The 16,595-nt window shown below is 43.1% G+C and overlaps 1 protein-coding gene and 1 non-coding gene across 17 annotated transcripts in view; one reads left to right on the plus strand and one right to left on the minus strand.

The window, feature by feature from the left end:
• The first annotated feature begins 10 nt into the window (after positions 1 to 10).
• The window catches only part of FAM118B (family with sequence similarity 118 member B), a 51,416-nt gene continuing 34,831 nt past the window's right edge, over positions 11 to 16,595 (plus strand). For 6 of the 16 annotated variants that reach the window (XM_016919873.4, XM_016919875.4, XM_016919877.4 and 3 more), the window contains exon 1: positions 87 to 177. The gene's annotated coding sequence lies outside the window, so the exon portion shown is untranslated. 16 annotated transcript variants of the gene reach the window in all.
• LOC112204955 (U4 spliceosomal RNA) lies at positions 2,684 to 2,829 on the minus strand. Its single transcript, XR_002938684.3, has one exon. It is a non-coding gene; the product is annotated as a U4 spliceosomal RNA (small nuclear RNA).

Genomic DNA, 16,595 nt, shown 5'->3' on the forward strand with positions numbered 1-16,595 from the left:
GGGGCGAGCCAAGACCACGTGGAGAAGGGCGACTACAATGAGGCGGGAGTGGGGGGGCCCTGCAGGTCATGTGGTGCGGGGTGGGGCCTGGGCGAGTCACGTGGGGACGGTGCGCGCTCAGTGCGGCTGCGCCGGCCGGTAGCTGCAGCTGGAGCAGTGGCGTTTGGAGGAGACTCGGTGAGTGTGTAGGGAAGCCGGGCTGGGGCTGGGAAATGCCGGTGCCTCAACGGTTTAACGTTTTCTGCGTCCCCGGGATTTCCGTTCAAGAAGAGCACTGGTCTGAGAAACGTTTCTCCTTTTGGTACACGATCCCACTCAAAAACTCCTCCCCGCCCCCGCGCCCCCTTAGGAGCGATGTCCCATAAACGCTCGCCCCAGAGCCCTCCTAGGCACCGACGCCGTCCCTCTTAGCCACTGAATCTCCGGTGATCCGCCAGTCCCCTGCGGGACGCGTCGGGGACCCTCTTGATCGGATGCCCGGATCTCTGTAGTCTCTCCACCCTTCATCTTCCAACTCCCAGCCTCTTTGTTTCGCGTTGTAACCCGTACCCTTCTCCTAAGGATGACGGCCCCTTCCCTTATCCAGGGCCCCCAGCACCTATTTCCTACTTAGGAAGCACTGTGAGTGTTTTTTCTGCCCTTCCTCAAGAATTCATTTCTTGGGGGTCTCCTCCCTACCTTCCCTACTCCTCCTAAAGAAAAAGCTGAAAGTACGGAGCACAGACCTTCACTTTTCCTGTTTCCTTTATTTTTCCTCTCCATAGTTTGCAACCACACCATACCTCCTCTCACGAGATGCGATGTTGGGATTCCCTTGCCCGAACTGCAGGCGACTCCCTCTGATTTCACTCAGGGGTGGCTGGGAAGATAAACATCTGTTTGGGATGGTAGTGTTAAAAATAACTTGGGATATACCTGCCATTTGTTAAGAGGAAAGCTTATGCTGAGTTCAGAAAGAATGTCCTGAAAACTAATGGATCTGTGACGATAGAAGGAACAATTTTTTAAGACTGCTTGGAATGAAGGCTGCCTGAGGAGTTATTAGAGAATAGGTAGTTGAATTAGATTTGGGTTCTACACCTCCTAAAGGGTTTGGCAGAAGGGAGCCGTACCAACAAGAAACAAAGTTGATCAGGTGGAGCTACTCATAGAAGACTCAAGTTGAAGAGTTTGAACTAGAGGTGATACGTAGTGGGGAGTCTTTGAAGCTTTTCGAGTAGGGCAGAGAGACTCCTTGAAAGTGGAATTCTGGAAATGAATCTGGCAGTTGAATGCAGGACAGATGGGGAAGGAAAGGGTTTGATAGTGGGGAAGGAAAGGGTTTGATAGTAGGAAAACTAGTTACAATCTAGGTGGTCAGTGATGAGGTCTGGTCTTTTTCCCCTACACTGTAACTCCTTTGAGTTTGAATTAATTGAGTTATGCAGGTCAAGGCGTACTCTTGGCAGCTGCTGTTGATCTGTGAGTCCCTGGAAGAATTTTTTTTTTTTTAATCCACTCACCTGGCACATAGTAAACTCACAATATCTGTTAGATGGCTGAAGTGCATCATAAATGTATGCTAGGTGTGTCTGAACATTTTGAATTGTCTTATTTCTGTCAATGTTTGGCCTGAAGAATGAAGGTAGAGGCAGATGTATTTGTAAAGTAGGAAAGAAGCAAGGTTTGTGTACGTTTCTCTTATAAGGCAGGTGTAAATGCAGATCCAGATACAAATGCAAAGATTTCCAAGGGAGATTGGGAAACATCTGTTTCTCCTGTTCCCACCCACCCCCTGCAAATTTACCAGTAGGACAGAGGTCTATAAAAGTTGAGAAATTCCACCCTAAAAGAATTATTACCTTCCATGCTCCAGACCTAGGTTCTAATTTCACTTGAACATCACATATTACTTAGATACTTGAAGCTCCCTTTTCCAAGGACCCTGAAGTTTTGACATCGGGACTTAAATTCATATCATTACATTAATTAAAAACTTGTTTTGGGTACAGGACTTTTATGGTTTTGTGTCGGGGATGGGAGAGCCTGTTTCTACCCTAACCTTATGGCATTCAAGAAACTACACCTGTTCTTGCAGAGTTGGCCTTCTGTGGCGGGAAACAAAATGAAGAACCAACTCAAATGTCATTGCTAGTGACACAGAGCTTATGCTCTAGGGTTTCAGGTTAACTCAAAGCACACACTTAGTGACTAAGAATAAAAATATTGGTCTCTTTTTTCTGGAGAAGGAACTTTTAGGTTTGTCTTGTTGAAACTTTGTAGAGAAATGTAAAGAATTCAAAGTTTTTGTTTGGTATGACAGTACAGCTTTAGCCAGTATGGGTACATAAGTTATGACATCCTTAATATTTCTCCGGTGAGTCTAGGCACTTGGTGATTTAAAGTAGAGTTGTTCTCAGTATAAAGAATTTATGTGGCCGGGCGCGGTGGCCCACGCCTGTAATCCCAGCACTTTGGGAGGCTGAGGCGGGCGGATCACGAGGTCAGGAGATCGAGACCATCCTGGCTAACATGGTGAAACCCCCGTCTCTACTAAAAATACAAAAAAAAAAAAAAAAAAAAAATTAGCCAGGCGCCTGTAATCCCAGCTACTCGGGAGGCTGAGGCGGGAGAATGGCGTGAACCCGGGAGGCGGAGCTTGCAGTGAGCCGAGATCGCATCACTGCACTCCAGTCTGGGCAACAGAGCAAGACTCCATCTCAAAAAAAAAAAAAAAAAAAGAATGTATGCAAATGTCATGTCTTTTTTTTTTTTTTTTCAATTTTCAAAGAGCAATAATCACCCCTCAGATAAACCTCATTGGCTGCAATACTGCCACTGCAAAAAACTCTTTTGTTTCTGTTTTTTGTTTTTGTTTTTTTTTTTTTTTTTCACCTCTGTATTGCCTCCTCCCTGTTCCTCATTCAACTGGTCCTTTTTTAGGCAGTTCACTTTTCCACTTCTGCGCCAATGTCACAGTCCATTTGTTGGGAACTCCTCTTGTCTAAATGTTTTCTTAGAACAAGGAAGGAAATTCTATTAGTGATTTCTTCATTCTTGCAGAGTACGGCTCTGTTCAAACATGCCTTATTTACATTGATTTTGATATATCATAATATGTGCCCCTAAAGTAACCATATAAAGAAGAACTTGATGGTTTCTTTTTAAAGATATTTCCTAGTCTATTCAGGAACAAAAAGGCTGCATTAGTATTTCGCAAGTATAAACAAACAAGGACTAACTAATAAAGGAACTTGCGTTTATCACAAATTTAAGGTTAATTAGTGGCATAAAGTTAAGTTACACCTCCTCAAACTGTGATTTGCTAGTTGCAGATTAACCAGCGATTCCATTTCCTTGAAGAGCGGGAAGTACTTGGACATTGTTTTATGGTTTTAGAGAGATTAAAGGAGGCAATTAGCAGGAACTCTTGGGAGGTGCCCTGGAAAGTACAGTCATTGGGAGCCAGGAGATGTGGGACTAGTTCCAGTTCAGCCGCTGTGTACTTGAACAAATAATTTGGGCTTCAGTTTTTTGTCATTTAAAAGATTTTTGCAACTCTGTTTCTAGTCTATGAAGATTTTCCACTGATACTGAAGTACTTCTCTTTCAGCCCGAATTAGTGGGATTTATTTCAGATTTATCTTGAATACATTTAGCATTGATACTAAGAAACTGGATTCTGCTCTTGTCCCCAGAATTTAACTTTTTGCACTGAGCTAATGTTTATATTTGGAGGTTACTTCATTGAGTGGTGTTGGAATATACTTTTAAGATTTCTGGCCGGGTGCGGTGGCTCACGCCTGTAATCCTAGCACTTTGGGAGGCCGAGGTGGGCGGATCACGAGGTCAGGAGATGGAGAGCATCCTGGCTAACACGGTGAAACCCTGTCTCTACTAAAAATACAAAAATTAGCCGGGCGTGGTGGCAGGCACCTGTAGTCCCAGCTACTCGGGAGGCTGAGGCAGGAGAGTGGCGTGAACCCAGGAGGCAGAGCTTGCAGTGAGCCAAGATCGCGCCACTGCATTCCAGCCTGGGTGAAAGTATGAGACTCCGTCTCAAAAAAAAAAAAAAAAAAATTTCCTAAATGGGGGTGGGGTGCGTGGCTCACACCTTAATCCCAGCACTTTGGGAGGCCTAGCGGGGAGGATCTTTTGAGCCTAGGAGTTTGAGATCGCCTGGGCAACATAGCAAGACCTAGTCTCTACAGAAAATCACAAAATTAGCTGGGCATGGTGACGCACCTATGGTCCTAACTAACCCTTGAGGCTGAGGTGGGAGGATCATTTGAGCCCGGGAATTCAAGGCTGCAGCTGCAGTGAACCGTGATTGCAGTACTGCACTCCAGCCTGGGTGACAGAGACAGACCCATCTCAAGAAAGAAAAAGTAATTTGTGTAATACAGTTTAAAAGTCAAATAGTAATAAAAGATTTGGAACTAAAAAACAGTTTCTCAGGCCAGGTCCAGTGGCTCATACCTGTAATCCCAGCACTTTGGGAGGCTGAGGCAGGTGGATTGCCTGAGGTCAGGAGTTCAAGACCAGCCTGGCCAACATGGTGAAACCCAATCTCTACTAAAAATACTAAAATTAGCTGAGCATGGTGCCGTGTGCCTGTAATCCCAGCTACTTGGGAGGCTGAGGTAGGAGAATCGCTGGAACTGGAGAGATGGAGGTTGCGGTGAGTCGAGGTCGCACCATTGCACTCCAGCCTAGGTGACAGAGCAAGACTCTGTCATCAAAAAAAAACCCAACAAAACAAAAACCGTTTCTCTGCCCTCCCTACCTCAAAGTCCCATTCTATAGAGGCAACCACTCAGTTGTTTTCCTCTTTTCCTCTGTCTTTACAGTAAGTGGTCAACACCGTCAGTATTCTTGAAACATGATATAACAAAACCAGTTTTACCATATGGTTTCTATGGCGTTTTTCTGGTCACAAAAACATACCCAATTTCTAAATAAAGACCCAAACATTTCTAATATGAAACACTGACACAAGTAAGATTTTCACCCACTTTTTGGTGAGTCAGTGAGTTACTGCAGTCATAGTGGTGGTGGGTTAAATCAAGGAATAAATGTGTGCAAAGTGAAAATTGTCAGAAGCATTTCCTACCACCATACTCATTTCCAAAGCAATCAATCACCAATAGGGCAGGCTCGCTGAGAGCTTTTGTGCCACATCATTTATTGTTGTGCATTTGGATGATTACCATAGACTTTGCAGATTTTTATTTGCCGGTAATTTGTATTCATTCATTCATTTTCCAGCTCAGGCTCACAGGTGGCTGGAGCCTATGCTGGCAGCTCAGGGCACAAGGCAGGCACCAGCCCTGGACAGGACGCTGTCTATGCCATAGGGTGTGCATGCACACACACACAAACACAGGGACCATCTAGACACACCAGCTAACCTAGCAGGCACATCTTTGAGACGTGGGAGGAAAGCAGAATACCTGGAGAAAACCCACACAGACATGGGGAGAGCATGCCAACTCCACACAAACGGGTGGCCTCAGCCAGGAATCATTCTCTCATCAATGTTATGAAAAAACGATGTTGAACAAAAAGACTTTTTTTGAGAGTCTGCTGTATCTTCTTGTTGCTAAATAGTTGGTTTGTTATTCTTTCTTGGTTTTCCCCTCATGTTTGGCCTGTTGATTTCTTGTTGCGATAGATTCGTATTTAGCTCTTGCATCCCACCACTTTCCTATTTTTCCATGCCCTCTATCCCCTAATATAGTTCTATTGTAATTTTTTGCTAAAACAGGTAGCTTTTATGTACTTACACCTCTGTCAAATACTGTTCACTGTTGAGCTGGATGATCTATTACAGTGTGTTCCTCCTGGTGTGTAGGTTGGCTTTCACCTGTGTTTTTCATGTACCTACTGTTAATTTTTTTCCCAAATGCTCCAATATATTTGTCACATTCTTATCAGTAACATTTTCTGTGAGCTCAAATGTATCACCTGTTTATTGGAGCCCTGCCCCCTCCTCCTCCTGCCTTTACTGTTGCTCTCAAGAACTGCTGCCTGGGGTCCTCCTGGACCTGCCCTTTCCTGTGCAGGAACCGTATCTTCCTCTTTCTGGGCTTATGTCTTTATTTTTTAAAAGCATATACTTCAGTTATTTCTAAGAAGTATTTGAATGACCTGGTTTTTCCCCCACACTTATTTGATAGTTTGGCAGTTGTATAATTCTAGATTGGAAATAAGGTTCTCTCAGAATGTTGAAGGCATCTGTAATTGCTCTAGAGACGTGGTGATTTAAATCCTTCTTACGTGACCGTATTTTGTTTGTTTTCTCCCCTTCTGGAAGCTTTGAGGATATTCTCTGTCTCTGGTGTTCTGCAGTTTTATGATGTGTATTAACACCAGGGTATGGGTCTTTTACTCAGCTGTTGTGCTGGCTTCTCACAGACGGTTTTGATTCTGGAAATTCACGTCCTCTAGTTGCGGGATGTTTTCTTGTACTATTTCTGTGATTTTTCGCTCAATCTTTAATTTTTCTTTGATACCTTTTTGTAATATCCATTCTTGTTATGTGGATATGGTGGGCTCAGAGGGCCCGCTGGAGTATTTGAGTTTTCTTCCTCTCTGCACGGGCTCCACTTCCTCCAGGTGATGTGGGCCTTTGCACCTGTGCCTCTGTCTGGATGTGTCTTCCCTCAGATATCCAGCGACTTGCTCCCACACCTCACTTTGGATGAATCCACAAGTCTTTCCTTAAATGTCACCTCAGTGAAGAGAGCACTGGATTGAGAAGTGCAGACCCCCATCTCACTTCTCTGCTTTGTTTCTCTCCAGAAGCATTTCCCACCATCTAGCATCCCACATATTTATTTACTTGTTTCCCTCACCACTAAAATAAACATTCTATGAGGGTAGGGATTTTGGGTTTTTTTTGTTTACCTCTATAATTCCAGCCTCTGAAACAGTGCCTGGCGATGAATAGATGCTTAATAATTTAAGGAATAAATGAATTATTTTATTGTGGGATTTCTTTGAATGTCTCATGATTCTGACTGTTCATTTCTGTTTTGTTTTTTGTTATTTTAAGTTCCCAGCGTGGGTCTTGTTGGGTGGTGGCCATTACTATAGGGTGGCTGGTATATATGGATTTTGTGTGTATGTTTGTACAAATGTATATGTTTGCTAATATTTCTTTAGCTGACAGTGCATTGGTTGCTGGGACAAGGATGGAGGCTTGGAGAACCTTTTAGTATGCATCTTTTGACATAATCTGTATTTTCAGTTCTTCATTGCTCCTGCTGATGTATTTTACTCCAGACCCATTTCAGATTTCAGTTCATTTTTCTTTAAACCTCTGGATTTGGGGGTGGAGAAAATAGATGAAAATAGGAGGTGAGGAAGAGAATTTGCGCATTAGTTAAATAGACTTTATGCCAATCCGTATTTTCAGATCTGCATTTAAAGCTTGCTTTCCATCTCCAAAAATTCATTGAAAAATTGAATGCTTATCTCCTGCACCTCACATTCTTGGTTTTATACCTTGAAAAAAGAAAAACTCCTCTGTTGCCATTTTAATAGGGTACTTTGAAAAAGATTAAGAAGTAAACACGTAAGGACAGAAGTTATCAAGTTTTATATTCTTAGTGTCATGGAATGCAGCACAGGAATATCACATAAGGAAAAGCACAGATTTCTTGTTTTCCTCGTTTATTTTGGAAGCTTATCCTTCAGCTCTTGTTTATCTTTTTTTTTTTTTTTTTTTTTTTGAGAGTCTCTCTCTGTTGCCCAGACTGGAGTGGGCATGATCATGACTCACTGCAGCCTCGACCTCCTGGGTTCAAGCAATCCTCCCACCTCAGCCTCCCAAGTAGCTGGGACCATAGGCATATGCCACCACATCTGGCTAAGTTTTTTATTTTTGTAGAGACAGGGTCTCCCTATTGTTTATATGCCTTAAGAGTCAAATTAACAGAGTACATAAGAAACACTCTCTTTTTAGCTCTCTTGCTAAGGAGCAGGTTTGAGATCTGTTGCCAGAACTTAGTACTTCGCAGTTTTATGGATTCCTCAGGAGTCTCGTCCATGGGGGGCGCGGCTACCCTCTGCTGACTCTTCCTAGGTTCCTGCTCTTCCCCAGCACCTCCCTACCCCCAGCCACTAGAAATAGACTGCTTCTTTCTTTCTTCTACTGCAGAAAACATGCACTACTGTACTTATTAAAATTAACTTAAAAAAAAAAAACTCAAGCAGCTCGAGCTGCTTGAGTTTTTTTTTTTTAAGTTAATTTTAATAAGACATTGAAGGAAGAATTTTTTTTAAAGGGGGTTTATATGTATGGAGATTTATGGTGTGAAAGCAGGGGCAAACTATAATGAATGAAGTTTTTAGAATTGATATGAACATGAACCCAAGATACTCAGACTTATTCCGAGAGTTCCTCTTAAAAACTGCTTTTCTCCACATAAATCCGAATGTCAGCAGTGGTTAGCTCCACGTTGGAGGAAGGGGGGCTTCATTTTGCTCTTTCTGCATATTTCCTGCAGTGATCTGTTACTTTCAAATCTGGGGGAAAGGTGCTCTCTTTTTCTGAATGAAGTCTCCACCTGCCTCCCTTGGGCCCAGGCTGCCCAGCTTTCTGGCTGCTCCCTGGGAGTCCTCCTTGGTCTTCCACTGACCTCCTTCACTTCCTTATGAAAGTATGTTTTTAGTCTCCCTAACCTGCTTTCTGTTTTCTCTCTCTCTTTTTTTTTAATACCCTCAATTGTTTTCACTGGCCGCTTTTTTTTTAAGACTGATGCTTGGCTGGGCTTGGTGGCCCATGCCTGTAATCCCAACACTTTGGGAGGCCAGGGCAAGAGGATTGCTTGACAAGGCCAGGAGTTCAAGATCAGCCTGGTCAACATAGCAAGAGCCCATCTCTACAACAAAATTTAAAAATTAACCAGGTGTGGTGGTGCGCACCTGTAGTCCCAGCTGCTTAGGAGGCTGAGATAGGAGGATCCCTTGAGCCCCAGAGTTTGATGCTGCAGTGAACCATGATCTTGCCGTCCTGGGGAACAGAGCAAGACTGTCTCAAACAAAAAAGACTGATGCTACCTGCTTGGCAAAACAATGTTTTTAGAGCTATTTCTCCTAAGAAACCTGGTCTTTGTAGTTGTTCTGATGGCTTCTGTGACAAATAATGCCTTTTTTTTTTAAAGAGCTTTCAGATTCTTATTTCAGATCTAAACAGTGCTTTTCAGCTCTCAGTTCTTCTTCAGATCAAAGAGAATAGTAGGCCGGGCGCAGTGGCTCGTGCCTGTAATCCCACCACTTTGAGAGGCCAAGGCATGTGGATCACTTGAGGCCAGGAGTTTGAAACCAGCCTGGCCAACATAGTGAAACCCTGTCTCTACTAAAAATACAAAAATTAGCCAAACATGGTGGCGTGGGCCTGTAGTCCCAGCTACTGGGGAGCCTGAGGCAGGAGAATAGCTTGAACCCGGGAGGCAGAGGCTGCAGTGAGCTGAGATCAAGCCATTGCACTCCAGCCTGGGTGACAGAGTAAGACTCCATCTCAAAGAAAAAGAATATTAATTTTTGGCTAATTTTTATTAGGAAAAAGAGAATATCCTGAAAAGAATATCATGCTAGTTTAAGGTTACAGATTTACTTTCTTCCCTGGGTTCCCTTTGGTTCATATTCTCTTGTTTAGAAATGATCCGAATACATTATTCTGAAGTATATGACAGTTTTTCCAAAATCAGTAAATACATATGTTGGTGCTTAAAACAGAAAGAAAGAAATAATGGCCTATAAATATTATCACATAGCTTATTTCTACTATTCAGAGATCTGTATAACTTAGGATAAGGAGCAGGTTGTTGAACGGTTTTTTGGCTTTTAAGTATGAAGTACAGTCTGAAAGTACCTTTCAATATTGAAGGGCTGCCTGACTGAAACTTACATGGCTATCTCCTGGGCCTGAAGCACCACCGAGATCTGAACTGAAGGTAGCGTTTTGGGAGTCCTTAGCGTTTAGTTGGTATTTTAAGATCTAGGGGTGAATGGGGTGGGAAGGGAAGGGAGTATGTAAAGGGAATAGACTGGAGAACCCTGTGGATCCTCAGCATTTAGGAAACAGGGAAGACCTCCCACTAGAGGGGAGGGAGGAAAACCGGGAAAAGGCGAGATGGACTTCAGTGTTGGGTGTTTCAGGAGGCAGAGGAAGATAAACACCAACAATTTCATTGAATTTTGCCATAAGGGTATTTATCTCCCATAAAGCTTTCCTTGATTTTCCTCAAGCAGAAGTGCTCATCTCCTTGGTACCTCATCCAGGCATGTGAAACTTGGCACAAACATGTTGTAAAGATTTGTTTATAGTTCTGTTTCTCCAAAGGTGTAGACTTGTTAAGAGTGTGGCCCACGGCTTGTTCATTTTTGTGAGATGGTATTGTTTTGTGTCTTAACAACATGAACCCTGACTCCATGTCTAATGTGTAATAGTCGTGTGACCTTTAACAAGCTGCTTAACATCTGTGTGCTTCTGTTTCATTGTCTATACCATTTATGATATGAGATGATAATAGCATCTACCTCACAGAAGAGCAGATATTTGTGAAGTGTGGAAAACAGTGCCTGGCTTACTGTCAATGCTATGTAGTGTTTGGTGGAGGAGAACTGGATGCAGCAATACTAATATTCTTAGCACAGTGCTGGATGTTTAACAGATATTTGAACGTGAAGATGTAGTCATCTGTGATGAATTCAGTTCCTAGCATTTTAAAATTCTACAAGCATATACAGAATATAATCATGGCTAGGCCACAGGAGAACTACAAATGGAAGTGGACTGAGAGGAAAGTGCATGTAGCTTTGTTTTATGAAACAAATCTATAGACTTTCAACAAAAGTACTGTGTGATCCTAATTTCTTGTTGTTAGGAAGGAAAAACTAAAAGAAAAACTCCTCCAAAGCAGGTGAGAATCTTTCTGTTTAGGGATGAACAGCTTTAAACAGGTGAGTGGTGGATATCAGCACGGAAGGTATTTGTTTGGATGAGAGAAAATACTACAACCTTCCCAAATTCATCCTAATTTTTGCAGCTCAGAAAATTAGAAATATCAGTTGATCCCTTAGACTTTAATTAATGGTAGATACACACTCATTCGATCAGCGAATGTTTGAACTTCTTCTGCACCGTATACACACTTTACAACAGGAACTATGCTATGGGATGGGGATAGGATGATAAATAAATTAGACACTGTACTCACCCTAGAAGGGCTTTTATTCTTGTGGGAGAGGCCAATAATTGTAAGTACTGTGAGATACAAACTAGGAGATGAAGTATAAATGAAGAACTTGGGGTAAAGGGAGTGGAAAACCAGGCTACAGATGGTAACATTTAAATTGAGATGCCAAGGAGGAGGGTGTGGGGAGGCCCTTGCAGAATATCACTCTGAGGAAAGGCTGCAGCTGGGAACTTGAGGTGGAGCGGGGGAGGGGGGGTGTTCAAGCAACTGAAAGAGGCCTGTGTGCCTCAAGAGCGCAGTGAGGGAGGGAGGGGGCTGGATGGATGTTGTGTGGATGCCGGACACTGGATCATGCCAGGTCTCGTAGCCACGATGAGGAGTATGTTATTAAACACAGTGAGAAGCCATGGAATGATTCAAACATGACTTAACCCAATTTGTGTTTTGAAATTTCTTTTGCTGGGGCCGGGTGTGGTGGCTCACACCTGTAATCCCAGCATTTTGGGAGCTGAGGCGGGCAGATCACGAGGTCAGGAGATCAAAACCATCCTGGCTAACACGGTGAAACCCCATCTCTACTAAAAATACAAAAAATTAGCCGGGTGTGGTGGCGGGCGCCTGTAGTCCCAGCTACTCGGGAGGCTGAGGCAGGAGAATGGCGTCAACCCGGGAGGCGGAGCTTGCAGTGAGCCGAGATCGCCACTGCACTCCAGCCTGGGCGAAAGAGCGAAAAAAAAAAAAAAATCTTTTGCTGCTACATAAGCTTTTCTTTTTTCTCTAATTGTATTTTAGATAGATTTAATATGTAAAATAAGAGAAACTGATTTCTTAGCTCAAAGTACTGATGCCCTTGAATCATTTGCCAGAAATAGTTCTTCCCCTAAGAATCAACCCTTAAAAACCAGTTTACAGAGTAGACATCAGAGACTTGAGTTATAAAGTGATTTATATATAAAATGTTTTGGTGCCAGACAATGGTCTTGGAACCTTAAGTTGAAGTTTTCTTCTGCCTGCTAGAATCAGACTACATTCACTGTTAGGACGATTGGCATATCCAAAAAATGATAGTCTGAATATTGATTTATTTGTGTACACAGTTTTCCCATTTGTTCCATTTAAAAACTAACATGGTTTTTTATGGTCCTTATTAAAAGCAGTTACAGGGTGTTCTTTCGTTTGAGTTAGTTTGTGAAATAAATATCTGAATGCCTACTGTGTGGCAGGCACTGTTCTGCACTTTTAGACTATATCCATAAACTAAACAGGCAAAGGACCCCTGTCTTTGGGGGACTTACATTCTAGTGGAGGAGGCAGATAACAATAAATATAATTAGGGCCAGGTCCAGTGACTCTCGCCTCTAATCCCAGCACTTTGGGAGAGTGAGGCAGGTGGATTGCTTGAGTCCAGGTGTTTGAGACCAGCCTGAGCAACGTGACAAAACCCTGTCTCTACAAAATACAAAGAAATTAGCCGGGTATGGTGGCATGCACCTGTAGCACTGGGAGGCTAAGATGGGAGGATTGCTTGAGCCCCGTGGAGGTCAAGGCTACAGTGAGCCATGATCATGCCACCATGTTCCAGCCTGGGTGACAGAGCGAGACCCTGTCTCAAAAAAAAAAAAAAAAAAAAATTAGTAGAGTCATAGTACTAATAAATATAATTGGTATGTTAGAGGGTGCTGTGTGCTGTGAAATAAAAAGTAGAACAGCTAACATGGTGGAGGGTATAATTTTAAATAGAATGGTTAGAGTAGCATCATTGAGAAGGTACAATCTGAGTAAAGGCATGGAAACCTGTGCAGATACATAGAGAAAGAACATTCCAGGCAGAAGGAATGATCTATGCAAAGGAAAAGCCCAAGGTCGGGGTGTACCAGGCCTGTTTGAGGAACAGTGAAGAGGCCAGCGTAGCTGGAGGGAGGGTATGTGAGAATATCTTGGCTTTCTAGGAATGCGTTTCTCCTCAGTCAGTTTCAAAAAGTTCATAAGCCAAAACAGATGAATAATTAGGCAGAGATCTCCCATCCCATGAATGCTCTGCAGATGGTAACCTATAAACACCCAGACTCATGTCTTAACTCAAATTAGGTAATTCCAAAATAATGCAAATGTTCCTTAAATTCAGTTCATAGGGCAGCTGAGCAAACAAGATCTCTTCTATGTGAATAAGAAACTGAAGACTTTTGCCATTCCAATTTCTAGATCTCCAGATTAGAAGCCAAAAGGCTCTACTTTGCAGCAGAGGATGGCAAAGTTGCCAAGTGCACTTGGCATCTTAAGAGAGGCAGCGATTGTGGGCTTAGGGGGAACTGCCTTTTAAGAGCAGCTTTTCTCAGGTCCCTTGTTTCTTTCGAGCTCAGTACCACCAGATCCTTTTCAATTTTTTATTTGGCAATCCACATTTTCTGTTCTTTGACACAGTGAAATTTTCCATTTGTTCCCTAAGTTTCCAATCTTAAATTTGGCACACTACTTTCATAAGGTCATAATCAATACCCACTATAGTAGAATATTGCCCAAGTTGTGTGTACATCACGTGTATTCTGTGGGTGTAGAGCATCAGCATTGTCTTGGTTTCACATGCACAATACTTTTTATAAAGAGCCACACCCAGTTTCTCCAGTGAGATCGCTAGAGCTGTTCCAGTCATACTTGCCCACAGCTAATCCTTTCCCATGTTGTTTCTGAATTTTATTTTTTGTAAGTAGAGTGTCCTTTTGTAGTTTCTTAAGCTTCAGATTGATTCCTTTCCCAATTTGTCATGGTTGGTCAGTTTGAATCCTCTTTTGTGAGTTGCTGTTCGTTGTTTCCAGCTTAGTTTTCTATGAGGTTGGAGTGAAGTAAGATTACTAAAGACCTGTAATCCCAGCACTTTGGGAGGCCAAGGCAGGCAGATCATTTGAGGTCAGGAGTTCGAGACCAGCCTGGCCAACATGGTGGAACCCTGTCTTTACTAAAAATACAAAAATTAGCTGGGCGTGGTGGTGGGCGCTTATAATCCTAGCTATTTGGGAGGCTGAAGCAGGAGAATTGCTTGAACCCAAGGAGATGGAGGTTGCAGTGAGCTGAGATTGCACCACTGCCCTCCAGCCTGGGTGACAGAGTGAGACTCTGTCTCAAAAAAAAGAAAAAGAAGAAGATTACTAAATAAAATGTTCAGAAGCATGGAAGGCAAAAAATAGTCTACATTCTTCTCACAGCCAAAAAGGAACATGGTACAAGTTCCTATCACTGTGAGTTAGAAAGGCCCTTCAGAAATTTAACAGGCCTTTTCTCTCCTTCCCCCAGGCAGGACTGCATATAGATCACCCCCAAATCTACTAGTCTACTCTCTTTTTCTTTAAAAGGAAATGCAACTACCTTTTTTGGCCTCCAGTTCTGTTGCCATTTTAAATAGGAAGGTCAAGAACCCAGCATTGGCCAGGTGCAGTGGCTCACACCTGTAACTGAAGGACTTTGGGAGGGCTGAGGCAGGTGGATCACTTGAGCCTGGGAGTTCAAGGCCAACCTGGACAACGTGGTGAAACCCCGTGTCTACAAAAAATTAGCCAGGCATGGTGATATGCGCCTGTAGTCCCAGCTACCTGAGAGGCTGAGGGAGGATCACCAAGCCTGATGGTGGAGGCTGCAATGAGCTATGATCGTGCCTGGGCAACAGTGAGACCCCGTCCAAAAAAAAAACCACCTAGCTAGCATTTTGTAGACTTAAATTTATTAACTGTTGAATGATAAATTGAAAGAGAGAAATTGAATGCTCTCAAACAATACAAGCTGCTTCTTTTTTTTTTTTTTTTTTTTTGAGACTGAGTCTGGCTCTGTCACCCAGGCTGGAGGGCAGTGGCATGATCTTGTCTCACTGCAACCTCCGCCTCCCGGGTTCAAGCGATTGTCCTGCCTCAGCCTCTCGAATAGCTGGGACTACAGGCACCCACCACCATGCCCAGCTGATTTTTGTAGTGTTAGTAGAGATGGGGTTTTGCTATGTTGGCCAGGCTGGTCTTGAACTCCTGACCTCAGATGATCCACCTGCTTGGCCTCCCAAAGTGCTGGGATTACAGGCATGAGCCACCGTGCCCAGCCACAAGCTTATTCATAAATCCTTCTTTAGTTCCTACTCTGATAACTGGGTTTTATATATAACTAAACCTATGATGGGTTTTTATTCAATTATTTTTAATCCATTATATCTGTCTAAAATGTTGTACACTTGAATGTGAACTCGAAAGTAATTGTGTAACGATGAATGAATGAATGAAGTGAACTTGAGTGACTTTTTTGTACCTCTTCATGTTGTAAAACATTTATTTTCCTTTTAATTCCAAGAATAACTGTAACACGAATCTACTTCATATCTTTCTTATCCTTCTGTTCTTGGTTTTGCTATCAATGGTTTTGGATTCCATGCTCACAGTGTGGGGACCTCCAAGATATTTCACCTGGTGCAGCCAAGTGAATTCACTTAATCACTACAGACAGTCAGTTACACTTGAGGGTTTTTAATGGTAAAATTTTTTAATTTTCAAAATTTGTTATTTATTTATTTTTGAGATGGGTTCTCACTCTATCACCAGACTGGAGTGCAGCGGCATGATCATGGTTCACTGCAGCCTTGACTTCCCAGGCTCCAGTGATCCTCCCAACTCAGCCTCCCGAGTAGCTGGAACTATAGGCATGCACTACCACACCTGGCTAATTTTTGTATTTTTGGTACAGATGGGGTTTCGCCATGTTGCTCAGGGTGGTCTTGAACTCCTCAGCTCAAGCATTCTACCTGCCTGAGCCTCCCAAAGTGCTGGGATTATAGGCGTGAGTCACTGCGCCCAGCCAAAAAACTTGTTTTTAATTTTCAGCTCTATTTAAGTTGGAAATCCGCAAGGAAGTGAAAAGGGGTGAAAATTAAGTGGAATATATTTGCTAAACATTTTTTTTTTGGGTTTTGTTTTTTGAGACAGGGTCTCGCTTTGTCACCCAGGCTGGAGTGCAGTGGCATAATCTCAGATCACTGCAACCTTAGCCTCCTGGGTTCAAGTAGTTCTGCCTCAGCCTCCCTCCTGAGTAGCTGGGATTACAGATGTGTGCCACCACACCTGGCTAACTTTTGTATTTTTGGTAGAGACGGGGTTTTGCCATGTTGGCCAGGCTGGTCTCAAACTCCTGAGCTCAAGTGATCCTCCTGCCTCGGCCTCCCAAAGTGCTGGGATTACAGGCGTGAGCCGCTGGGCCTAGCCCATTTTAATTTTTATGGCAGAAAAGTCTTCCCTTCATTAAGACTTGTCAATTTTTCGTTTGTTTGTTTGTTTTTGTTTTGAGATAGAGTCTCATTCTGTTGCCCAGGCTGGAGTGCAGTGGCATGATCTTGGCTCACTGCAACCTCTGTCTCCCGGGTTCAAGCACTTCTCTGCCTCAGCC

The sequence above is a fragment of the Pan troglodytes genome, chromosome 9 (assembly GCF_028858775.2).
Source record: "Pan troglodytes isolate AG18354 chromosome 9, NHGRI_mPanTro3-v2.0_pri, whole genome shotgun sequence".
Classification (NCBI taxonomy): Eukaryota; Metazoa; Chordata; class Mammalia; order Primates; family Hominidae; genus Pan; species Pan troglodytes.